This window comes from Trachypithecus francoisi, unplaced genomic scaffold, assembly GCF_009764315.1.
Source record: "Trachypithecus francoisi isolate TF-2019V2 unplaced genomic scaffold, Tfra_2.0 Lachesis_group5, whole genome shotgun sequence".
NCBI lineage: Eukaryota > Metazoa > Chordata > Mammalia > Primates > Cercopithecidae > Trachypithecus > Trachypithecus francoisi.
In genome coordinates this window covers 20975366-21002520 of record NW_022681470.1, presented here as the reverse complement: position 1 = coordinate 21002520, position 27155 = coordinate 20975366, and the positions used below count along the sequence as shown (strand labels likewise).

The window sequence follows — 27155 nt, the reverse complement described above, 5'->3', positions numbered from 1 at the left end:
TGGTGATTTATGTAATTTGATAAATGATTCAAAAATTAAGTCTCTTATCATGGGCAGACTTGTGAATAGTGAGATGCCTTGGAAAGTCAGATAGGCAGGCATGCTTTTGGAATTGGCTTAACCAACTGGCAGTTTCCATAAAGTTCTGTGACTAGTAATTCTACAAATAGAATAACTGTAACACCACTGAAGCTTATTGCCATTAAAATTTGAACTTACAAGAATGGTTAGGCAGACTAACTCCAGATTCCTCATTTTCAGTGAAGATGAAGTGTTCAGAAGACTGAAGGACTTTGTCATATGTCACAAAGCTAGCTGATGCCACGCCAGGTCTCCTAATGTCTGGTCTAGTGCTCCTCCCATCATGGTGTCAAACCTATAGAAGAAATCTTCTTGTTTAATAGTTTCAAATGAATCTGAATAAACTTTTCTCTGACATTTTATGATAACAAAGAAATTACTGATTATTTAGATGTACATAGTCCTTTGATAGTAGAAATTGAAAGAAAACAAACAAACAAAAAACCCACAGAATTATCTTGATTTGAAAAAAAAAGGAAAACAATAGGTGTATATAGGTTCTGTGTCCATGAAGGGAGAAGCACAGTTCCAAAGGCTTTAATTTTCAAGCAAATTAACTGATATTTTCATGTGACTGGGTTGAAATGAAAACAAATCATGACTTATGGATTGCATCTAAAGTCAGAAAAGAATTTTCGTGTCATTCTGTATGTTTGTGAGGACCTAACTCCTGCATATTTATCAATCATACAGAAGAGATATTTTCTAGTTTTTCCTTTTTGATATTGTAACAGTTTTATTGGTGTACATTATATCATTATTTCTATCTTAGTGGAAGAAAATAGAGGAAAATGTGGAGAGATATAAAAGGAAAATCAGGGGCAGTGTGGAGAATTGGAAATGAAATAAGAAAAAAAAAAAGTGAAAAGATGTGGGTAAGGCCGGGCGCGGTAGCTCAAGCCTGTAATCCCAGCACTTTGGGAGGCTGAGACGGGCGGATCACGAGGTCGGGAGATCAAGACCATCCTGGCTAACACGGTGAAACCCCATCTCTACTAAAAAAATACAAAAAACTAGCCAGGCTAGGTGGTGGCCGCCTGTAGTCCCAGCTACTCGGGAGGCTGAGGCAGGTGAATGGCGTAAATCCGGGAGGTGGAGCTTGCAGTGAGCTGAGATCCGGCCACTGCACTCCAGCCTGGGCGACAGAGCGAGACTCCGTCTCAAAAAAAAAAAAAAAAAAAAAAAATGTGGGTAAGAGAAGAGTAAGATTCAAGTTCAGTTTTTGAAGACATTTATGTCCTGCTTTATAAAATCATCATGTGACTCTCCTAATAAAAAGAAGAAACATGAAATGTGTTATAAACTTATATTTCCTGTCCAATAACAGCTATTTACAATCTGTTAACAACCTACTTTTCCAAATTCCCAGTCACTCTGCCTATATACTGCGTTCTGGTTAAAAATTTTATTCATCATTTGCCAAATATGCCATTCATTTTTATATCTTTCTGTATATTCTTGAAACTGCATGTTCAGCCTGCAATGTGTTTCTCTTGTCTCCAACGATTGTTTCTTCAAACCATAGAACATTATTCGCTTTCTCCAGCCAGAATTAGTCCCACCTTAATCTATGTTCCCACAACATTTTCTCCATACATTTTATAATATTTGCCATCTTTTTAAAAGTTATTCATTGATGCGTTTATTTCCTTTGATAGAATGAGTTCTCTAAAGTTATGGATGTGTGTTATCTATATTTGTGGCTGTAGTATGTGCCTGACACATGGGTGGTATATGTTTATTGAAAAGAGTTTACATATACTATTGTATTTCCTGTAAGAGAATATGGATCAGATTGAAAGTGGACCCTGGTTCTCTCTATTAAACTGCATGGATCCCTCAACTTTCCAGCTCTTTTTCAAAGCACTTCCTCACCTACCCCAGCTGGAGTAGTCATGCTCTAGTGACTCCAGATGGTTGGAAGGAGCCTTGGGCAGCTAGGTGGGGAATGTGCCTTCCATCTGATTGCACTCACCATGAGTGGACAGGTGCCCTCTGTCAGGATGGCTGTAACCAGAAGCCAAATGGGTGCCTCACTGAGGTAAAGGCAGCAAACAAAAATTGCTGTGGTTCCAATTCCAACATTGACCCTAAGCTTAGGAGATATTATGGCATTGATCTTGAAATAACTGGCCCCTTCCTATGCAGGTCATTTCCATTATCATTGCCTAAGGACTTGGCCTCTTCCTCAGACACATTTCTCCTGAATTCCATATCCAGCTTGAGAAATAAGCCATCAAGAACTACAACGTCTTATCCCATAGGTTATCTGGAGGGCTACCACATTCCCCTTAGGTGGTAGAGGTTTCTAATGCCACAGGCAATTACAGGTAAACAAAGGAGGTGGATAGTCCAGCTTCATCCCACTCCGGAGCGCTCCTAGAAGGGCTGACCAAGCTCTTTCCAAGCTGGAGCTTTCCCTGATGTTTCTGACCCTTTTTACCATTTTCAAGCTGCCAGCATTTCTCTCTGGATATTCCAGAAGCCTCTTACCTGGTTTCCCAGCTTCTGCCTTTGTATCTCTTTGTATTTCCCTCATGACAAAGTGATTTTGTTGTTTTTGTTGTTGTTACTAGAAGTCAGCTCAGGTCACTCACTGCACAGAATCCTCCAATAGCTTCCTGTTTACTTCTAAGTGGATGCTAAAGTCCTTATAATGACCTACATGGCTTCACGTAGCTTAGTCCCTACTACCGCTCTGACTTCGTTTTCTGGTATTCCCTTCCTCCTTCTCTCTGCTCCTGCCATGCTGATCTCCCTGTTCTCAAACATTCCAGCCAGTCTCCTGCCTCAGGGCCCTTGGACTGGCTATTCACTTTTGCTTGAATTGCTTTTCCCCCAGCCCTCCCTTAGATAACTACACCACTAATACCTCACCTACTTCAAGCCTTTCCTGGCTGCTATTTATAAAATCAAAGCACTCTTCCCCACGATGCTGTTCATCACTCTTCCTGCCTTGTTTTTGCCTGGAATACTTATTACTAGCCAATGTACTTATTTTGTGAGTTTATTGTTTTAATGTCTGTGGCTTCCCTATAGAATACATGATCCAGAAGGGCAGAATTATTTGTATGTTTTGTTCATTGCCATATCCTATCTCTGGTACCAGACTGCACATAGTAAGCAATACCTTTTGAATGAATACAAGGTGTTGAAGAGATTAGTCACAGTGCCTACTATACACACAATCCTCTTTCAGTGGACAAAGCTGCATTCATAGTCACTGCTAAGTTAAACCTTTCTTTTTCCCTTCAGCAGTTGCATGTTCTGTACTACATAACTCTGTGGTTTCACCTTGTATGACTTTACTACAGATGATTGAACCAAGAGCGGATACATGACAAAAGGGTAATCAGCCCATAGATTGCTCAGTGATCTGGATGAAAAACTGTAACCTAACAAGGGGGAAGTGATTAGCTATGTTGATTAGAGTCTCTCTCCTAGGAATCTGGGCCAGAAAATAAGAGGAGAATTACTCAGATGGAGGTGAGAGGGAATGAAAAGAGAGAGAGAGAGAGAGAGAGAGAGAGAGAGAGAGAAAAGTAGCTAGCTCCCAAGAATGTCAATGCCCAAGAGTTAAGGACAAGGAACACTTGCTACTGAAGGACTAATATAGCTGTAAGGAGTTTCTGAGGATCCCTGAGGTTCCTACCTTTCCTACAATAGTATGGTTACCTCTTAATAAGTCCTTATAAATAGAAGAATCTGAAAACTCTGTATTCCTTGCTTAAATGAAGCAACCTAAAATTACCTGGCTGCACGTTTGCTTTATTGTCGAAATACTGCTCTAGTTTAGGCAGAAGGATCTTCCAGATTTAAATTTCTTAATAATATCATGCAAACATTATTGAGCACTTGTTATATGTCAGGCACTTCCCACATGATTTTACACAATTGCTTTCATAACAACACTGGGAGATGTACACACAAAAGCATTCTGAAATCCATAGAATGTTGCATAAATATCCAAGTCACTGTTTTCCTACAATTGGACCACCAAAATGGCCTTCAAATTGATCTCCCTGTTTCCATTCTTGTCCCAGTATACTCTGTACAGAAGACATATCAAGAAGAGTAATTTTTAAAGAGAATAACCAAATTATGCCAATCTTTTGCTCAAAACCACCCAGTGGATTTTCATCCCATGTAGAATTAAATTCAGGCTTCTTAGTTAGCCACAAGGCCTTTAGTCCTCTAGTCCCGGCCCACATTTCCTCCTCGTCTCTTCTCAATCTCTTCTTATTCCCAAACTTCATCCTACTTCCTGGAGCTTCTTGAGTCTTCCTCAGTCCTCATACACCAGCTGATTCCTCTGTCTAGCTGCCTTCTTCTCAGGATTCAGGTGGTAAGGCAAATGCTACCTTCTTAGAGAAGCTGGTTCTCTACACCTGCACTGCCCAATACAGTGGTCACCAGCCACATGTGACTATAAGCACGTGAAAGGTGACTAGTCTACGTTGAAAAGGGCTGCAAGTATAAGCATAAAATATGGACTGAATTTTAAAGACCTATTATAAAAATAAATACAAAATATATCATCAATATTAAATGTTGAAATTATGATATTGGGATATATTGGGTTAAATAAAATATAATCTTAAAATGTTAAGTTGAATTTACTTTTTAAACTTTTTTTTTTAAAGAGATAAAGTTTGCCCTCTGTTGCCCCGGCTGGAGTACAGGGTATGATCATAGCTCACTGTAGCCTCCACTTCCTAGGGTCAAGCCATCCTTCCACTTCAGCCTCCAGGTAGCTGGGACTACGGGCACACATGATCATGCCTGGGTAATTTTTCTGTATTTTGTAGAGATGGCAAAAGATAGTTGTTGCCCAGGCTGGCCTCAAACTCCTGGACTCAAGTGATTATCCTGCCTTGGCCTCTGAAAGTGCTAGACTTATCAGCATGAAACATCGTGCCCACTGTAAAATTTTTATTGGATTACTAGAACATTCAAAATTACGTATGTGGCTTGTACTATATTTCTATTGGATATTACTAGTCTACACCATGATTCTGTTTATTTTCTTCTTAGCTTTTATGACTCTGAACTTACTTTGCCTGTGTGCTTATTTCTTGATGCCACCACAAAAATTAAGGCTCCAGGAGGACTGAGACTTTGCTATGTTCCCTACCATACATTAAGCACTAGAATAATGACTGGCACGTAGTGCATGCCAAATAAGATTCATGGATGATTAAGGAATAAAGCAATGGGGACTTTTTCGTTATTGATTCTATTCTCCTTTCAGCGGGTTCTGTTCAATTGAGCTCTAGTGCCTTCAGACCAAGAATTATTCTTTTATATGATGACATCGCTATATAGACCAAGGATCAGCAAACTTTTTGTGTAAAAGGTCAGTTAATTATTTTAGGCTTGCTGGGCAGTCTCTGTGGCACCTACTCAAATCTGCAGCTGTAGAGTGAAAGAAGCCATAGACAATATGTAAACAAATGAGAATGGATGTTATCCAATAAAACTTTGCAAAAACAGGTGGTGGGCTAGATTTGGCCACGGGCAATAGTTTGCTGGCTCTTGATATATACAATCTAAAGATAACATTTTAACCGTAGGACTGTTGAATTAATACACACACAAAAATTTTGTGATATAAAGTGTCACGGTAAGAATGGACGTGAATAAAATATGTCCTCAGTTCTCAAGTGATTACATATTAGCTGCAGAAACTAGACATACAAATACATATGTAGAATTCTTAATAAATATGTAAATATTAAGGCCATATTAGAAAACCTGCTAATAAGGGTTGTGACTGCTTTCCTAACCTGATCTACTGGAAATATTGAGTCAGATGTGGAAAAGTTATAGATCATGAACATTCAAATAGCAAAAAATATTCTTTAAAATTAAGTACTAGGAAAATACAGACGTTTTATTCTCCAGGACAGCAGTTGAAGAAGTCTTGAGTTCTACTGATATATTTTGAACAGACTGAATCTTTGTGCATACAACACAATCAGAAATTCTTTAAGGTGTTTAGTACAACATTTTAAGTTTTAAGGAAAAATGTCTTCCCCAAACACCTATGTCTGGCCATGTATGCTTTCCATAGGGCCAATTTAATATTTCCTTACAAACATGGAGTAGGAAAGGCAAAACTAATGCCATTTGAATTTGACTGACTTAATGAGCTGGGCAAAACAGTTGTAAGATTAAGATTTGAATAATTTGCACTTAGATATTAGGAAATTATGATGTCCCTCCAGGTCCTCTAACATGTAAAATTATCCCAAATTTTCTGGTATATCCAAATGAATATGAGTGCATTCCAAATGAAACTATAGATTCTCTAAATACCAGGGGAGAAACTGCTGTTTTAGAACCAATAGTTCCTTTCATAAGCTGATTGAATTAGTCACCTAATTATTAAAAAAAAAGTCACCTATGCTCCAGGTAAAATATTGCTTGACCTGGTTGTTAGAGTTTCCAGGACACACTCCTTCCTTCAGTAGAAGGGAAGAGAAACAAAATACTACCTAAAGTCAACTTTACGGTTATCCAGATTTGTTCTCATTGTCTATGAATGTGCAAGGTCTCTCTCTGTTTCATTTCTGAGTTGTGCCCTTCTATTATCCATCTTGCTGCTGATGAAACATCACTCCTGTGGTTTTTCCAGGAAAGAAAGGTGATTACCAGCTGAATGACAATTGAGTTAAACAAGTCTGCGTTGGAGAGCCAGCTGCTGAAATTTGACATTATAACTACTACTTACAATGGCATTTCTGGAGAGGAACTTACATGTAATCATTGAACTCATATCTTTTGGTACATTTCCATGCAAGAAGGACAAGGGTACAAAAAGCAGGGAGGGAGTGATATAAATGAATAATATTTGTATAGTGCTTTACAGTTTTCTAAGTACTCAATATACATCATCATATATGATTTGCATAAAATATCGTGAGGAGGTACCTGCATTCACATTTAAGTGAACTGCCACATATAATCATCCATTTACACTGAATATTCTGTGAGAATGACCAGAATGGAAGATGAAGGCAGAAAAATCAATGGACAAAATATAGAATAGTAATTATGACTTAAGGTAAGTGACATACACCAAAGCCACATAACTAGCTGGAGGGGGGCTGGGACCAGAACCAAAAATTATACTTCTGAGAGTTTGTCCTGTAAACTTTTCTTTCTAGAATTTGGGACTAAATTCCTGGAGTAGAGAAAAACTAGGTAGATTTGAATATATAAGGAGGGGAAAGGTAACAATCAGCACTACGAAGACATCCCGTATTCAATTATCCTGCTCGTGCAACAGGACCTAATTCTCCACATGGCATTATTCCTGATCATATATTATTTCTTAAAAAAAAGAAAAGCTTGAAGTGAAAATCCCCAAGGATTTCTGAAAGTCCTGCCTTTCTCACTGACATGTAATCACCTTTTTAGATTTTGGCAGAAGGAAAGAAAGAAAAGTAGAAAAATTTGAAAAAGTAGGAAGTAAGAAGAAAAAGGAGAATTAGAGTGGAGACTTCCTGGTTGTTAAAACCTGCTCAGTTTGGTTATAGTTCAAAAGATAGACTAGATTCCTCTTCTATCTGAAATCTACTTTTTAAATTTTCTTTTCCCCCACTCTTTTCATCTATTGCTTGTTTTCCTTCTTTTACACCTTTGGCTTGTGTCTTCTACCTGCCAAGGAATGCACAGACACGTCTAACTCCCTTCGCAAGCTGTTCTCTCCACCCCACCTGGCACCCCACACCTGGCTGGGGTAGGGGATGGGAAGAAATCAGGACTACGGTTTTATTGAATTCACACAAATACCTAATTTGTAAATCACAAGATTTGGCTAAGCAAGGCGTTTGCGCTCTTACCATTTTGCTGCTTGAAATAAGAGAGGCTCAGAGAGCTAGAAGAGATCTGAGAGACTTCAGCAGCCTCCTCTTAGAACAACGAAAGGAAGGAAAAAATCTCTCAGTTTCGGATCATTCTTTGTCCCTCTCCCTACAACCTATACAAAGTCCTTATCCAAGAAAGTAATCAGGTCTTTACAAGAAGTAATTTCAAAGCTTCTGTGGGTTCTTTGTGTAGCTAGGTGAATAGCCATTAAGAGGTACATGGATCGGCAAAGAGTCTTATTTCTCACCTGGGCAGGCCCGAGGGGGCGCAGTGTTCCAGGGAGAGGTATGAATGAATGAAATTAATGTTGCTTTACTTGGGAATGGAAAATACAAGTATGGCAGTAAGAACTAAAGCCTTATACATAGGTTACTCTGGAAAATATTTCTCTTCTACCGTTAGTATTAGGTGATTGCTTCTGAAGCTAAGGATTTCTAAGAACTGTCTGATAAAGGTTTGGTACACATAAGAAATAATAATGTAAAAACTGATCCAAGATGATTTAAAAGTTAAAATAAAACATTACGTAGATATTAAATTTTATTTTGCATGCATGAGAAGTATTTATTTAACAATAAAAGTGTATTTATTAAGAGCCTACTCTGTGCCAAGCACAGTCCTAAGTGCACAGGATATAGTTGTGGACAAAACAGTTCCTGTTTGCGGAGCTCAGTGGGGTATTTACTGATGGACTAAGTAAGCAGTGTGAGAGAAAGAGTGTTGTAAACTAATCTAAATCAATATGGTCATGTGCAATATTTAGGTTATTCCCTGTAGCTAATTATAACCACTAAAGATGTCTGAAGTTGTAAGGCAGAGCTATTTCCTCACAACTTCATAATAAAATGTCTGATTATAATAAGCAAAATCTCAGACCCAATTTTGTGACACACAGAGTTATTTACTGGACACATATTTTTTTGGCAACAGGCACAAAATATTTTATAGACTCACCTAGACATACTTAATGAAGTCAAGCTCTCACATGCTGTAAGAAAAATGAACTCTAGGCAGACCAGGCAACTTTTCCAAGGCAGGAACCAGGATTCTATGTGCTATAGTCAGAATCATGCAATCAGAAACTCTAAATTATTGGCTGGACATAAATGATTAGGGATCCAACCTCGTGAGACTGATCCCTAAGAACTGCAGAATATAGGCATTGAAGGAATATTTGCACATAGGGTGGGGAAAATCTCGAAGCTCTTCAAGCCTATCCTTGAATCCTAAAGGCTTTAATTTTACACACACACACACACGCGTGCACACACACACAGACACACCAGCCCACTTCTAACATCCATCATACTAATTAATAGGTTGCTAGTTTAACCAATAAAAATCAAATTTGACATCCAGTATGCTAATCAGCAAATGTTGTTTGCCCAATGAGACAGAGATAACAGAAGGGCTTGCAGTGGCCACTTCTGGAATAACATTCTGACTGATAAAATACTGACTGACTATGCCAGAACTGGAGATTTTTCATAGTATGTTAGCTGAGTATCCCCCAGATTTAAGCTTAATATTACTGGAATATTTATACTATCCTACTGATGATACTTAACATTCTAAAGTAAATTACAGATGTCAAAATAGGTAGAGGAAGAGGCTACTTAGAAGACTAAGGTTTTGGCCTGAATAATGGAATAGAATTGCAATTTACTGAAAAGGCACAAATCTTGGGAGCTATAGGTTTAGGGAGAAAATCAGGAGTTCATTTTGGCATTTCAAGTTTGAAATGACTATTGAATATCAAGTGAGAATGTTGAGAAGGATGTCACATATTAGAGTTTGGCACTCATGAGAAAAATAGGACTAGACACAGGAATTTGGGAATTATCAAGTGTTTTATGGTATTGAGTCATGAAACTGAGGAAATCACTGAAGGAGTGATATAAACAGAATAAAGGAGAGGCTCTGTAGAATGAGCCCTGGGGGCACTTCAGTCAGTATAATAATGGTGATGGTGATGATATTGATCATGAGGAGGATGATAAAAGCCAACACCTACAGACCGCTTTTACCTTGGATTGGACTTGTTTTAAGCAATTTAAACGTATTCATTCATTTAACCCTAAAAACAATCCTATGAGTCAGATAATGTTATAACCCCACTTTATAGATGAGGAGATTTGGAAAATGTAATTAACTTGCACAAAGTCACTATAAATAAGATAGGAGAAACCAATAAAGGAGACAAAAAGAGCATCCAGTGAAGAGGGCGGACCAAGACAGACTACAATCGTGGGGCAAGAGGGAAGAGGGTGAAAGAGGGAAAAATCTAGTTTCAAGTGTCTTAGGTCAAGTTAATGCAATTTAGAGGCATAGCCATTGGTGACATTCCTTAGATCAGCGTAGGGTGATAGAAGCCTAACTGGAGTCAATTCAAGAAAGAACTGGAGGAACAAAAATAGAGATACACAGCATAAAAATCTGTTTTTAAGGAGTTTTTCTGTAAAGGAAGGTAAAAAATAAGGCACCGCATAATGATGTATGTGGCATATTTGCGTACTCATGTGAGTGACAAAATAGAGTGAGAAATTTTGATGGCAAAGGAGAGAAGGTAAAAGATGGAAGAGTAGTGCTATTTTAGATGCAATCATCTTCAGACCCGGAGAATAAGCGGAGAAATTCATTTTAGATAAGGGTTGGGAAAGTTGATGCATTTAATGATTGGAGAGGTAAAATATTATATAGGGACATATGCAGATTGCTTGGTACATTTGGTGGTGGGAGTGTGGAAGTTCTCATTTGATTGCTTTTATTTTCTCAGTGAGATAAAAAGGAATATCATCAGACAATGAGATAGAAATTGTGATGGTTTGAGAAGTGTGAAGGAAGTGTAAAATATTAATTTAGAAGGCTGAAAAGTGACTGACTAAACAAATGTAGAAGTAGAGCCAAGTAGTCATAACAGCCTGCTTGTGGCTAGTGGTCAAGAATTAAAGGGAAGGTGTTGTTTGAAATTGCACGCCGTGTTAAAAGTGAAGCTTTGCCAAAAAACCTAGATGCAATAGATTCAGTAAGCCAAAATGATGGGCCAAAATGCAAACTATTAAAACAGGTGGCTGTAATGTTTGCATGCTTTTAGTGGGACAGAGGCAGTCCACAGTGGAAAAATATCACCTTGGAGACGTTTTATGTTCTGCTTAAAAAGAGAACCTGGAAACTCAATGAGGGTTCAACAGAGGGATTCTAGGTGTGGAGTGGATCACTAGTGAACCATGAATGATGGGAGAAAGGCCACCTCAAGGAAAGTCCTGTCGATGTCACTGGAGTTACAGCAGAAAGGGCTCACTCAGGGAAGTGCTACTTATGAAAAAAATCTAAGAGAGACTCCATCCTTGTTCATCTGCCCACAAGGAGCCCTAGACTAGAAGACAACTGCACTGCCCAAGTAGGGTTGGCATCTTTTGCTACAGTCTTCTCTCCCCAGAGTGGTTAAAACAGCAAATATCTAACTGGGACTGGAGAAGAAATGCTAAGCAAGGGAAGAAAAAGAAGGGCCAACTAACTCCCCTAGCTATGTAAGCTGCCAGCACAAAGGATGCCGATTGTGATGAGGGGATTTGTCATGAAATCAATATTGGAGTTCAATGACTTACTTATGAACTGAGGTAGTGTCTGTAAACCAAAGTAACCAAAGGGCTCTCTATTAGTAAACAGTAACATAAAAAAAAGTCATAGTACTAGCCCTCCCACTCCCTGTTTTTTTTGAAACTCAGAGTCAGGAAGAGGTTTTTCCTACTCAACGAATTTTAAAGTCATAGTAAAAGATTAAAACACATGTAATAGAAAACCAAAGATTGCATGTTGTCATTTATAAGTGGGAGCTAAACCTTGGGTACACATGGACATAAATATGGAAATTACAGAGACTGGGGACTCCAAAAAGTGGGAGGAAGAAGGAGTGAGGGGGCCAGGGAAAACTTCTTCCTGGGTACTATGTTCACTGTCTGTGTGACAGGATTAACAGAAGCCCAAACCTCAGCATCACGCAATACACACTTGTAACAAATCTGCACGTGTACCCCCTGACTCTAAAATAAAAATGGAAATTCATTAACTCTGAAAAGTATTTCTTTACGTTACTACTGCAGTATTTTTATATAGTTCTAAAATATTGCAAATAATGGCTTATTGATCTCATTAAGTGACAAAAGTCAAGTAATGACAAAAAGTAAAATTTTGGGGATTAAAATGTTTGCACCATAGACAACACTGACATTAAAAAAATAAATAAATATTTGGGCCCAAAGTGGTAAGCACACCATTTATCATCAGTTTGACCACTGGAACAAGCCACTACTGCAGAGCTAGAAATGTACTAAGACTAGACCACTAGTGTTATCTTAGAAATGATCTGTCCTGGCATGTTGAAAAGAAAGGTAAAAGTTGATCATCTTCACAATTCACTACTTCTTTCCATAGTGAATTGCGATAATGAGCCATATATTGGCCAATAAGTAGTCTCTGGTGATGATGTTGTGTGGACTGGCCTTCAAGGGTATCTTCTTTTTTATTCTATACCTGTTTTTTCTGTTAGTATTGATCACAATGTATCACTTTCAGTTTATATCATGTCTTACAAAGTAATCAAAAACATTATATTGTCTATATATCATGGCTCCTTTGTGATTAACAAAATTGTCGTCTAATATTTTTCCCTCATATTGGTACTAGATACGTGTTAAGAGCTGTTTCATACTCTTAACACCTGTCATTTCATCCTCACATAAAACTCAATACCTGCCTCCAGATATAAACAATAGGATTTGCTCTTTCACTTTGTGCCGTTAATGTCCAAATAGTGTCATTCAACTCCACAATTGCTAGTGGTTTATTCTGAGTCAGCTCCAAGGAATCCCTTTGTCATTAATGTTGCACAAGTTTTATGGTAAGAGCCTGAGCACCATATGGGGTGTTCACCAATCCAAAGAGTGTAATTTTGAATAATATCTCTAGAGTTTTCTCTTTTCCTTGTTTTTGATAATAAAAAATTTATTTATTTTATACTTAAGGCATTTCATTCAGGGGGAAACAATTAATGTTCTGGAAAGTTTACTGTGCTTCGTTCTATAATGGCACAAAACTTCAGTGACCTTACACTACTTATAAAAACATATAAGGCACTAAGGGCTAAAGGTGAATGCATCTGCAGTCCAGGAAGATCCAGTGTTTAGAAATTCATCTTTATACTTTTATATTCTCTTTAATTTTGAAACCACTTGGTATAATTCCCACACTCACAGATGGACTTCTAGAAGTATATACCAAAGTCCTGTTCACAGCTCATCTAACTATGGCTTCTGGTATTTATAGTTATTACTTTATCACTTCTTTATGTTTCCAAAAGCCACTTTTGAGACATTGCCCTATTTTTGAGAATTGTAGCTACAGCATGCAACAAGAGAGATGCAAGTTTAACATAAATGGCAATAACATGAAAATACATTGGCTGAAATGAATTGTACCCTGTTAAGTGAATGTCACTGAAGGTGAATTTACCAATGCAATTCCTGAATGCATGTTCAGACTTTTGAAAAATGTGTTTCTTTTCAGACTCCTACCAAATGTCTTTAAAAACTCTAATTTTACATTTCAAGTTTGTGAAATGTATTTAGAGGATATTGTTTGTATTTTTTCTGCATCTGTCAAATTGCAGGATACTTTCTGGAGGCCATCATTAATCAATGGACATACTTGGTGAAGCAATAGTTTACATTAAATATCTTTAAGCATTATTGTTTGTCCTCGTGAGGTGTGTATGCATATGTGTTTATCTGTGTATATCTGTGTGCATGCATGCATGCCTGGTGTATGATGGTGGTGGGTTGGTGTGTGTATGAGAGAGAGAGAGACCTAACATATATCTGTTGGATCATAACAAAAAGGTGTGTTTATAACTCTCACTGGTGAGAAAACTTCAGAAGTGGCTAGATTTGAGTGCCCTCTCCCAACCTGGAATATTTTTTGGAACTTACACAATTCAATATGGACTATCCTGCCTGAGGCACTGAAACATTCTTTTAGGTACCATAACTTACATTTAGAAAGCCATCAGAAAATCCTTTAGTCTATGTCTTAAATACATAGATGTATACAAATATATATGTAGAAGAAAATTACTTTTCTTCACTTCGGCTATTATCTTTGCCCAGCTGCCATCTGTTTCTCTCCTGGATTATTGCAATAGCCTCCTAATTAGGCTCTCTGCTTTGTCTGCCTACAGTATATTCTCAACACAAAATCCAGAGTATGTCATTAAAATATAGATCAGATCATGACACTGCTCTGTTTAATACCAGAGTCCTTACAATGACACATGTAAACCCACAGAAGCTGTTCCTCTGCACCTCCCCATCTCATTACCCACTATTCTTCCCTTTACTGACTGTGCTGGAGCCAGAATAGCCTCCAAGAATATGCCAGGAATGCTCCTGTCTCAATGCTAGTGCATTTTTACTCATGTAACCTGGAATACTAATTTCTCCTTCTATTTATGTGCTTCACTTTCTCATCTCCTTTGGTTCTTTACTCCAGTGTCAACATCTCAATATGGTCTTCCTTAAACCCCATATTAAAAATTGTACCCTCCCCTGAAATCCTGCATTCATCAGACTTCTTCCTTGCTTTTTCTCCATAAAACTTATTTTCATCTGATACATTGCATATTTGGTTTATCTATTTATTGTCTACCTCCTCTCCTACAACATAAACTCTATGAAGCACAGATTTTCACCTATTTCCTTCATTGCTACATCACCAAGGCATGGGTCATTATTTGACACATAGTAAGCACTTGATAAATATTTGTTTCATGAATAATGAAATGTATTGATGGAGGCAGGAGGATGAATCTTGGAATAAGCCCAATTTCTGTGAGCAGGAGATAGTGCTCTTTCAAGAGTCTAGAAATATATGTGGTAAAAATTAGAAGAAAAAGACAAGAGGAAGGTGTTTTTCAGAGAAAATTACAGACTAGAAGGCAAATTTTGTAACTGAACCATACACATGAAATGTTTAACCCTGGGTACTTTCTTAGACTATAAATGTTATATATGACCTGCCAGTTTTACTGTCTTGTTTCATATGATGTAATTCCCTTTAGTTTTACGCAAACACAGTAAAGTCAATAAACCCAAAGTTAGCATGGTAGCCATCTGAAGGTAAAACACTCCTGCCCACCTCCGCAGAGCCCCATGAAGCAGAGGCAGACTTGTATCAGAGGAAGAGTGTGTGCTATGGTCTCCAGGCCATGAGCTGTAGCTAAGTGAATGGTGGCCAGCCAGCACATTGGAGCAGTGGTCAAGGTCACAGCCTGGGAGCAGATATAGGGCAGTCCTCTCTAAGTCCTAAATATACTAGTTAGAGGTGATCCTTATGGGAAAAGGAAAAACTGATTCTCAACCTATGCGTAGGTGAAGAAACCCTCAAAAAACAGAATGACTTGTTAAGTTTCCGTAGTCTTTTAATTATTGATCCACTGCTCTTTCTATAATTCCAAGACACTCTTCTGTATTTAGCTTATTTTGAATGTGAACACTTATGGACCCCAGCTCCTTAATCTATAATATGGGCACAAAAATTCTTCTCCTTTAACTTTTGTTTATTTTTGTGTGTTTTCTAAGTACTCTGGAATCCCTAAATTTGACATAAATCTTAGAGCTTATTCAATCTAAATTTTAGCAGTTGTTGACAGTGTCTCTGCTTTTGTCTACTTGGAATTTACCAATAACCCCAGTAAAAGTCAATTAAGGGAGGAGAAGAAGCTATATATAAAAGAATTCTGCGATCTATACAGACTGTTCTATCTATAATTCCACTGTCAACAATAAAATATTCCCCAAACGAAAAGCAGGCTGATATGGGTATATTTTTTCCTACTTCCTAATGTCTATATTTTCTAAGCCCATTTTATGATTTAAGAAATGAGAAAAAGTTTACATTAGTTTGAAGTAATGTATGATTTTGTCAGTTAGAAATAAAAACAACTTCTCCCAAGGACTCTTAACCCAACCTTTGTTTAGTCACAACCAGTAGAGCTGAAAGGCTGGACAGAGCTTGCTTTGGAAATATTATCCAGCTCTGTGAAGTCACACAATATTGCAAATGTTCCATTGGTGTGTTGTTTCTTTCCCCTACAATAATTGCCTTTCTTTTAGATTTCAGTGTTTCCCTTTTGTGTTTACGATAACAGAGGGATGCTTTATTGCATTTCACCAGGCCGGTTGCCATGGTGATCAGCAGTTGCTGTATGCTGTAAAAATAACCCTCCTTCCTTGATAGATTTCACTTGAGTGAAAATAACCCTTAAAAATAGGTTGAAATTTACATACTAACTCTTCCAGCAGGTTCAAGAGGGGGAAAAAGAATGAATTACATTGTGATTTGACAAGCTATTAGGCTAGGGGCTACTGGAGGAGGTTTGAGCAGAGAAGTCTCTTGTACACCAGTGTGAGGCCAACCAAACTTCACTATAAAACCAACAAATTTCTTTCTTTATTATTGGATCTTTCCTCATTAGTGTTATATGATGACTAAAAAGGACATGAGAAAATTTTTAAATTTCTGTGTACATGAGGAATAGCAAAAGCTGGTGGCTCATAGATCACATAACAGGTTGGTCTAGACGAGAACACCACTTCTCAAACTGTTCCAGGGAACACTGCTAGATGAAATGTAAATGGGATGCTATTTCAGAAGGTGTTAATAAGATGCTCTATGGTCAAGTATATTTGAGAAACATAACATATTATACTCATAACACATATTATCATGTTGATGTTTCTGAGACACTCTAAAGCAAAACCCACTTCTCTGTGTTTAAGCATGAATATCCTGCCAAATGACAATTACTGAAATCCCATTTTGGGAAACTTTTCAGATCATTCAAGTTCTTTGTATGGTTTTAAATGATTTCATAAAGATGGCTTAGCAGACTAGAGGATCTCCTACTAACATTTTTACAATATTTTTTTCCCCAAGGAAATGAAGGGAAAAAAACAGGGCAAGTGGTAGTGGTAAAGTTGGAATAGATAAAATTGGTAATGACATACAAGGAAACTATACCTCCTGGGGTGGTTTTGTAGGAATCAATAGATTATAGAGTAAAACTTTTCTGAAAACAAGATCAGAGTTGTCTTATACAATTACTGTAGTAATCTGAGGTGAACTGATGCATTAAGTACAAACAACTTATGTTCATATAGAATTCTTGATTTTTTAATATTCAAAAAACTGTTGTAGTTTTACATATTTATTCAATATATGAACATTAGATATTAGATATTTTGATATACGGTCATACAATGAGTGATAATCACAAACAATCTGTTCTCTTTCAGTTATTTTTAAATGGACAATAAATTACTGTTTACTGTAGTTGCTATGTTGTGCTATCAAATATTAGATCTTCTTCATTCTATCTAACTATATTTTGTATCCATTAACCATCCTCACTTCCCTCTACCCCACACTACCCTCCCCAGGCTCTAGTAATCATCCTTCTGCTCTCTATTTTTATGGGCTTAATTGCTTTAATTTTTATCTTCCACAAATAAGTAAGAACACGCAACGTCTGTCTTTCTGTGCCTGCCTTATTTCACATAACATAATGGCCTCTATTTCCATCCATGTTGTTGTTAATGACAGAATCTCTTACTTGTTTATGGCTGAATGGTACTCCATTGCATATATGCACCACATTTTCTTTTTCTATTTGTTGATGAACACTTAGGTTGCTTCTAATTCTGTCTATTGTGAAAATAGCGCTGCAATAAAAATGGAAGTGAGGATATCTCTTTAATATACCAATTTTCTTTCTTTTGGGTATATACCTAGAAGTGGGATTGCTGGATCAAATGGTAGCTCTATTGTTAGTTTTGTAAGGGACCTCCAAACTGTTCTCCATAGTGGTTGTACTAATTTACATTCCCACCAGTAGTGCACAACGGTTCTCATTTTTCCACATCCTCACAAGTGTTTGTTATTGTCTGTCTTTTGGATATAAGCCATTTTAACTGAAGATATTTCACTATGGTTTTGACTTGCATTTTTCTGATGATCAATGATGTGAAGCATCTTTTCATATATCTGTTTGCCATTTGTATGTCTTCTTTTGAGAAATGTCTATTTGGATTATTTGCCTATTTTTAAATCAGATTATTAGTTTTTTTTTTTTCTATTGAATTGTTTAGACTACTTATATATATTCTGGTTATGAATCCCTTGTCATATGTATAGTTTGCAAATATTTTCTCCCATTCTGTGAGTTGTGTCTTCACTTTTTATTTGTCTCCTTTGCTTTGCCAAAGCTTTTGAACTTGATGTAATTCAATCTGTCTATTTTAGGTTGGGTTGATTATTCTTGTGTGTTATGACTCAAAAAAATTTTTCCCAGTCCAATCCACAAATGTTTTCTTTTAATAGTTTCATAGTCGGAGATCTTAGATCTAAATTTTTAATCCAGAGATATGGGTCTACTTTCAATTCCTCTGCATATGGACATCCAGTTTTCTCAGCACCATTTATTGAAGAAGCTGTCCCATACTCAATGTGTGTTCTTGGCCCCTTTGTTGAAAATGAGTTCATTGTAGGTGTGTGGATTTGTTTCTGGGTTATTTATGCTGTTCTATTGGTATATGTGTCTGTTTTCATGCCAGCACCATGCTGTTTTGGTTATGTTAGCTTTGTAGTATAATTTGAAGTCAGATAATGTGATTCTTCCAGTTGTGTTCTTTTTGCTCAGGATGGCTTTGGGTATTCTGAGTCTTTTGTGGTTCCATATAAATTTTAAGATTGTTTTATCTATTTCTGTGAAGAACGTCATTGATATTTTGATAGGGATTCCATTGAATCTATAGATTGCTTTGAGTAGTATAGACATTTAAACAATATTGATTCTTACAGTCAGTGAGCATAAAATATTCCATATTTTCAGATGTCCTCTTTAATTTCTTTTGTCAATGTTGCATAGTTTTCATTGTATAGATCTTTCACTACTTTAGTTAACTCTTATGCATTTTATTATATTTGTAGGTATTATAAATGAGATTACACTCTTGATTTCTTTTTCAGCTTGTTTACTGCTGGAATATAAAAATGCTGCCAAGACCAGCTTGGTCGGGGAGACCCTAACCCAGCGGCGCTAGAGGAATTAAAGACACACATACAGAAATATAGAGGTGTGGGGAAATCAGGGGTCTCACAGCCTTCAGAGCTGAGAGCTTCGAACAGAGATTTACCCACATATTTATTGACAGCAAGCTAGTGATAAGCATTGTTTCTATAGATTATAGATGAACTAAAATTATTCCTTATAGGAAACAAAGGGATGGGCCGAAATAACGGAATGGGCTCTGGCTAGTTACCTGCAGCAGGAGCATATCCTTAAGGCACAGATCACTCATGCTATTGTTTGTGGTCTGACAATGCCTTCAAGTGGTTTTCCCCCTGAGCGGGCCAGGTGTTCCTCGCCCTCATTATGGTAAACCCACAGTCTTCCAGCGGGGGCATCATGGCCATCACGAACATATCACAGTGCTGCAGAGATTTTGTTTATGGCCAGTTTGGGGGCAAGTTTATGGCCAGATTTGGGGGCCTATTCCCAACAAATGCTGTTGATGTTTGTAGGTTGATTTCATGTCTTGCAACTTTACTGAATTCATTTATCAGTTCTAGTAGTTTTGGGGTGAAGTCTTTAGGGTTTTCCAAATACAAGATCATATCATCTGCAAACAAGGATAATTTGACTTCTTTCTTTAAGGTTTGGGTGCTCTTTATTTTTTTCTCTTGGCTGAATTCTCTAGCTAGGACTTCCAGTACTATGTTTAATAATAGTGGAGAAAGTGAGCATCCTTGTGATATTCTGAATATTAGAGGACAGGCTTTCAGTATTTCTCCATTCAGGATGATACTATCTGTGGGTCTGTCATATATGGCTTTTTATTATATTGAGGTATGTTTCTTCTATACCTAGTTTTTTGAGAATTTTTATTATAAAAGGATGTTTAATGTTATTGAGTGCTTTTTCAGCATCAACTGAAATGATCATATGTTTTTTGTTTTTTGTTCTCTTGATATGATGTATCACATTGATTGATTTGGATTTGTTGAACCAGCCTTGCATCACAAGGATAAATCTCATTTGGTCAGGACAAATGATCTTTTTAATGTAGTGTTGAATTTGGTTTGATGGTATTTTGTTGAAGATTTTTGCATCAATATTCATCAAGGATATTGGCCTGTAGTTTTCTCTTTTTTTTTTTTGATGTATCTTTGTCTGGTTTTGGTCAGGGTAATACTGGCTTCATAGATTTTGTTTGGAAGCTTCTCCTCTTCCTCTATTTTTCAGAATAGTAGTTCTTGTTGAAATGTTTGGTAAAACTCAGTACTGAAGCCATTGAGTCCCAGGCTTTTCTTTGCTGGGAGATTTTTATTACAACTTTCATCTCGTTACTTGTTATTAGATTGTTTAGGTTTTGGATTTCTTCACAGTTCAATATTGGGAGGTTGTAGGAACATACCAAGGTCTAGGAATATCTAAGAATACATTTATTCCTTCTAGATTTTCCAATGTATTGAGCATATAGTTGCTCATAGTATACTCTAATGATCCTTTGGATTTCTTCAGTATTGATTATAATATCTTCTTTTTCACCTCTGATTTTATTTATTTGTGTTTTCTGTCCCTTTTACTTAGCCTGACTAAAGTTTTATCAATTTTATTTTTCTTCAAAATATCAATTTTTAGGTTTATTTATCATTTACATTTTTTTATTTCAATTTCATTTATTTCTGCTTTAATCTTTATTATTTCTTTTCTTCTACTAATTTTGGATTTGGTTTGCTGTTGCTTTGCTAGTCCTTAAGGTGCATAATTAAAATGTTGATTTGATGTTTTTCTACTTATTTGATGTAGGCATTTATAGCTATAAACTCTCCTCTAAGTATTACTGCTTTTACTGTATCCAATAGCTTCTGGTATATTTCTTTCTATTATCATTTGTTTCAAGAATTTTTAAAATTTCCTTACTAATTTCTTAATTGACCCACTGTTCATTCAGGAGCATGTTGCTTAATTTTCATATGTTTGTATAGTTTCCAAAATTCTTCCTGTTATTGATTTCTAGTTTCATTCCATTGTTTCATTCATTCCAGTTTGTTATGGTCAGTGAAGCTTCTTGATATTATTTCAATTTTTTTGAAATGTTTAAGACTTGTTTTGTGGCCTAACATATAGTTTATCCTTGAGAATGACCTACATACTGGGGAGAGGAATATGCATTCTGCAGCCATTGGGTGAAATGTTCTGCAAATATCAATTGGGCCCATTTATTCTATAGTGCAGATGAAATTTGATGTTTCTTTGTTGACTTTCTGTCCAGATGATCTGTCCAATGCTGAAAGTGGAGTATTGATGTCTCTAGTTATTATTGTATTGGGGGTCTATCTCTCTCTTTGCTCTAATAATATTTGCATTATATACCTGGGTGTTCCAGTGTTGGGTGCATATATATTTACAATTGTTATATCCACTTGTTGAATTAACCCTTTATAATTATATAACAGTCTTCTTTGATTCTTTGTATAGTTTTGGCTTGAATACTATTTTGTCAAATGTAAGTAGAGCTACTCCTGCTCTTTTCTTGACTTCCACTGATATAGAATATCTTTTTCCATCCCTTGGTCTATGTGTATCTTTATAGGTAAAGTGTGTTTCCTGTAGATGACAAATGGTTGAGTCTTTTTTCTTTAATTAATTCAACCTTTCTATGTCTTTAATTGGATAATTTAGTCTACTTACATTTAACATTATTCTTGGTAAGTAAGACTTACTCCTGCCAGTTTGTTATTTGTTTTCTAGTTGTTTTGTGGTCTTCTCTTCCTTCTTACCTTCTTTCCTGTCTTTCTTATAGTGAAGGTGATTTTCTTTGAATGTTTTAATTTCTTGCTTTTTTATTTTTTGTGTATCTATTGTATGTTTTTGATTTGAGGTTACCATGAGATTTGCAAAGACTATCTTATACCTCATTACTTTAAACTGATGACAACTTAACACTGATTGCATAAAAACAAAGAGAAAACTAATAACACTATCAAAGAGGAAACTAATAAAACCTCTACCTTTATCCTATGCTTTTTAACTTTTTGTTGTTTCTATTTATATCTTGCTTTACTGTCTATGTGTTAAAAAGTTGTTGTAGTTATTATTTTGATCAGTTCATCTTCTAGTCTTTCTACTCAAGATATGAATAGTTTATGCACCACAATTACAGTGATAATATTCTGTGTTTTTTGTATTTACTATTACCAGCTAGCTTTACACCTTTAGATGATTTCTTATTGCTCAGTAATGTCCATTTATTTCAGACTGAAGAACTCCATTTAGCATTTCTTGTGAGACAGGTGGGATAAAATCTTTCAGCTTTTGTTTGTCTGGGAAAGTCATTACTTCTCCTTCGTATTTGAAGAATATCGTTGCTGGATATACTATTCTAGGATACAAGTTTTTGTTTGTTTGTTTGTTTGTTTGTTTTGTCCTTCAACATTTTAAATATGTCATGCCACTCTCATGTGGCCTGTAAAGTTTCCACTGAGAAGTCTGCTGCCACATGTATTGGAGCTCCATTGTATGTTATCATTTTCTTTTCTCTTGCAGATTTTAGGATTTCTTCTTAATCCCTGACTTTTCAGAGCTTGATTATTAAATGTCTTAAAGTAGTCTTTTTTGGATTAGATCTTGTAGGTGTGCTTCACTCTTTTTTATTCTTTTTCTTATGTCTTGTCTGACATTGTATTTTCTTTTTTTTTTTTACTATTATACTTTGAATTCTAGGGTACATGTGCACAAGGTGCAGGTTTGTTACATATGTATACATGTACCATGTTGGTGTGCTCCACCCATTAACTCATCATTTACATGAGGTATATCTCCTAATGCTATCCCTCCCCCTACCCCCTCCCCACAATAGGCCCCAGTGTGTGATGTTCCCCTTCTTGTGTCCAAGTGATCTCATTGTTAAATTCCCACCTATGAGCGAGAACATGCGGTGTTTGGTTTTCTGTTCTTGCGATAGTTTGCTGAGAATGATGGTTTCCAGTTGCATCCATGTCCCTACAAAGGACACGAACTCATCCTTTTTCATGGCTGCATAGTATTCCATGGTGTATATGTGTCACATTTTCTTAATCCAGTCTGTCACGGATGGACATTTGATTCCAAGTCTTGGCTATTGTGAATAGTGCTTCAACAAACATATGTGTGCATGTGTCTTTATAGCTCATGATTTATAATCCAATGGGTGTATACCCAGTAATGGGATGGCTGGGTCAAATGCTATTTTCAGTTCTAGATCCTTGAGGAATCGCCACACTGTTTTCCACAATGGTCGAACTAGTTTACAGTCCCACCAACAGTGTAAAAGTGTTCCTATTTCTCTACATCTTCACCAGCACTTGTTGTTTCCTGATTTTTTAATGATTGCCATTCTAACTGGTGTGAGAGGGTACCTCATTGTGGTTTTGATTTGCATTTCTCTGATGGCGAGTGATGGTGAGCATTTTTTCATGTGTCTGTTGGCTGTATGAATGTCTTCTTTTGAGAAGTGTCTGTTCATATCCTTTGCCCACTTTTTGATGGGGTTGTTTGTTTTTTTCTTGTAAATTTGTTTGAGTTCTTTGTAGATTGTGGATATTAGCCCTTTGTCAGATGAGTAGATTGCAAAAATTTTCTCCCATTCTGTAGGTTGCCTGTTCACTCTGATGGTAGTTTCTTTTGCTGTGCAGAAGCTCTTTAGTTTAATCATATCCCATTTGTCAGTTTTGGCTTTTGTTGCCGTTGCTTTTGGTGGTTTAGACATGAAGTTCTTGCCCATGCCTGTGTCCTGAATGGTATTGCCTAGGTTTTCTTCTAGGGTTTTTATGGTTTTAGGTCTAACACTTCAGTCTCTAATCCGTCTTGAATTAATTTTCATCTAAGGAGTAAGGAAAGGATCCAGTTTCAACTTTCTACTTATGGCTAGCCAATTTTCCCAGCATCATTTATTAAATAGGGAGTCCTTTCCCCATTTCTTCTTTTTGTCAAGTTTGTCAAAGATCAGATGGCTGTAGATGTGTGGTATTATTTCTGAGGGCTCTGTTCCGTTCCATTAGTCTATATGTCTGTTTTGGTACCAGTACCATGCTGTTTTAGTTACTGTAGCCCTGTAGTATAGTTTGAAGTCAGGTAGTGTGATGCCTCCAGCTTTGTTCTTTTGGCTTAAGATTGTCTTGGCAATGCAGTGTCTTTTTTGCTTCCATATGAACTTTAATGTAGCTTTTTCCAATTCTGTGAAGAAAGTCATTGGTAGCTTAATAGGGATGGCATTGAATCTATAAATTACCTTGGACAGTATGACCATTTTCACAATATTGATTCTTCCTATCCATGAGCATGGTGTATTCTTCCACTAGTTTGTGTCCTCTTTTATTTCGCTGAGCAGCGGTTTGTAGTTCTCCTTGAAGAGGTCCTTTACATCCCTTTTAAGTTGGATTCCTAGGTATTTTATTCTCTTTGAAGCTATTGTGAATGGGAGTTCATTCATGATTTGGCTCCCTGTTTGTCTGTTACTGGTGTATAAGAATGCTTGTGATTTTTGCACACTGATTTTGTATCCTGAGACTTTGCTGAAGTTGCTTATCAGCTTAAGGAGATTTTGGGCTGAGACAATGGGGTTTTCTAAATATACAATCATGTCATCTGCAAACAGGGACAGTTTGACTTCTTCTTTTCATAACTGGATACCCTTTATTTCTTTCTCTTGCCTGATTGCCCTAGCCAGAACTTCCAACACTATGTTGAATAGGAGTGGTGAGACAGGGCCTCCCTGGCTTGTGCCAATTTTCAAAGGGAATGCTTCCAGTTTTTGCCCATTCAGTATGATATTGGCTGTGGGTTTGTCATAAATAGCTCTTATTATTTTGAGATACGTTCCATCAATACTGAATTTATTGAGAGTTTTTAGCATGAAGGGCTGTTGAATCTTGTCAAAGGCCTTTTCTGCATCTATTGAGATAATCATGTGGTTTTTGTCTTTGGTTCTGTTTATATGCTGGATTATGTTTATTGATTTGCATATGTTGAACCAGCCTTGCATCCCAGGGATGAAGCCCACTTGATCATGGTGGATAAGCTTTTTGATGTGCTGCTGGATTCAGTTTGCCAGTATTTTATTGAGGATTTTTGCATCGATGTTCATCAGGAATATTGTTCTAAAATTCTGGTTTTTTGTTGTGTCTCTGCCAGGCTTTGGTATCAGGATGATATGGCCTCATAAAATGAGTTAGGGAGGATTCCCTCTTTTTCTATTGATTGGAATAGTTTCAGAAGGAACGGTACCAGCTCGTCCTTGTACCTCTGGTAGAACTCAGCTGTGAATCCGTCTGGTACTGGACTCTTTTTGGTTGGCAGGCTATTAATTATTGCCTCAATTTCAGAGCCTGCTATTGGTCTATTCAGGGATTCAGCTTTCTTCCTGGTTTAGTCTTGGGAGAGTATAAGTGTCCAGGAAATTATCCATTTCTTCTAGGTTTTCTAGTTTATTTGCATAGGGATGTTATAGTATTCTCTGATGGTAGTTTGTATTTCTGTGGGGTCGGTGGTGATATCCCCTTTATCATTTTTTGTCGTGTCTATTTGATTCTTCTCTCTTTTCTTCTTTATTAGTCTTGCTAGTGGTCTATCAATTCTGTTGATCTTTTCAAAAAACCAGCTCCTGGATTCACTGATTTTTTGCAGGAATTTTGTGTCTCTATCTCCTTCAGTTCTGCTCTGATTTTACTTATTTCTTACCTTCTGCTAGCTTTTGAATATGTTTGCTCTTGCTTCTCTAGTTCTTTTAATTTTGATGTTAGGGTGTCGATTTTAGATCTTTCCTGCTTTCTCTTGTGGGCATTTAGTGCTATAAATTTCCCTCTACACATTGCTTTAAATGTGTCCCAGAGATTCTGGTATGTTGTATCTTTGTTCTCATTGGTTTCAAAGAACACCTTTATTTGTGCCTTCATTTTGTTATGTACCCAGTAGTCATTCAGGAGCAGGTTGTTCAGTGTCCATGTAGTTCAGTGATTTTGATTGAGTTTCTTAGTCCTGAGTTCTAGTTTGATTGCACTGTGGTCTGAGAGACAGTTAGTTATAATTTCTGTTCTTTTACATTTGCTGAGGAGTACTTTACTTCCAACTATGTGGTCAATTTTGGAATAAGTGTGATGTGGTGCTGAGAAGAATGTATATTCTGTTGCTTTGGGGTGGAGAGTTCTGTAGATGTCTATTAGGTTCGCTTGGTGCAGAGCTGAGTTCAATTCCTGTATATCCTTATTAACTTTCTGTCTCATTGATCTGTCTAATGTTGACAGTGGGCTGTGAAAGTCTCCCATTATTATTGTATGGGAGTCTAAGTCTTTTGTAAGTCTCTAAGGACTTGCTTTATGAATCTGGGTGCTCCTGTATTGGGTGCATATATGTTTAGGATAGTTTGCTCTTCCTTTGAGTTAATCCTTTTGCCATTATGTAATGGCCTTCTTTGTCTCTTTTGATCTTTGATGGTTTAAAGTCTGTTTTATCAGAGACTAGGATTGCAACCACTGTTTTTATTTGTTTTCCATTTGCTTGGTAGATCGTCCTCCATCCCTTTATTTTGAGCCTATGTATGTCTCTGCATTTGAGATGAGTCTCCTGAATACAGCTAACTGATGGGTCTTGACTCTTTATCCAATTTGCTAGTCTGTGTCTTTTAATTGGACCATTTAGTCCATTTACATTTAAAGTTAATAGCGTTATGTGTGAACTTGATCCTATCATTATGTTATTAGCTGGTTATTTTGCTCGTTAGTTGATGGAGTTTCTTCCTATATGTTATTAGCTGGTGATTTTGCTCGTTAGCTGATGCAGTTTCTTCCTAGCATTGATGGACTTTACATTTTGACATGTTTTTGCAATGGCTGGTACCTGTCTGAGATCTAACTACAAGGGGGCAGTGAGGCTGGGGGAGGGGCGCCTGCCATTGCTGAGACTTAAGTAGGTAAACAAAGCCACTAGGAAGCTCGAAATGGGTGCAGCCCACCGCAGCTCAAGGAGGCCTGCCTGCCTCTGTAGACTCCACCCGTGGGGACAGGGCATTGCTAAACAAAAAGCAGCATAAACCTCTGGAGATGTAAGA

General features: G+C 37.0%; 1 long non-coding RNA gene across 1 annotated transcript; it reads left to right on the top strand.

Annotated features, from left to right (window-relative positions):
* The first annotated feature begins 19470 nt into the window (after positions 1–19470).
* LOC117074926 lies at positions 19471–26231 on the top strand. The gene is made up of 3 exons (XR_004433765.1): positions 19471–19576; positions 23463–23465; positions 26219–26231. It is a non-coding gene; the product is annotated as an uncharacterized LOC117074926 (long non-coding RNA).
* The last annotated feature ends 924 nt before the right edge of the window (positions 26232–27155 follow it).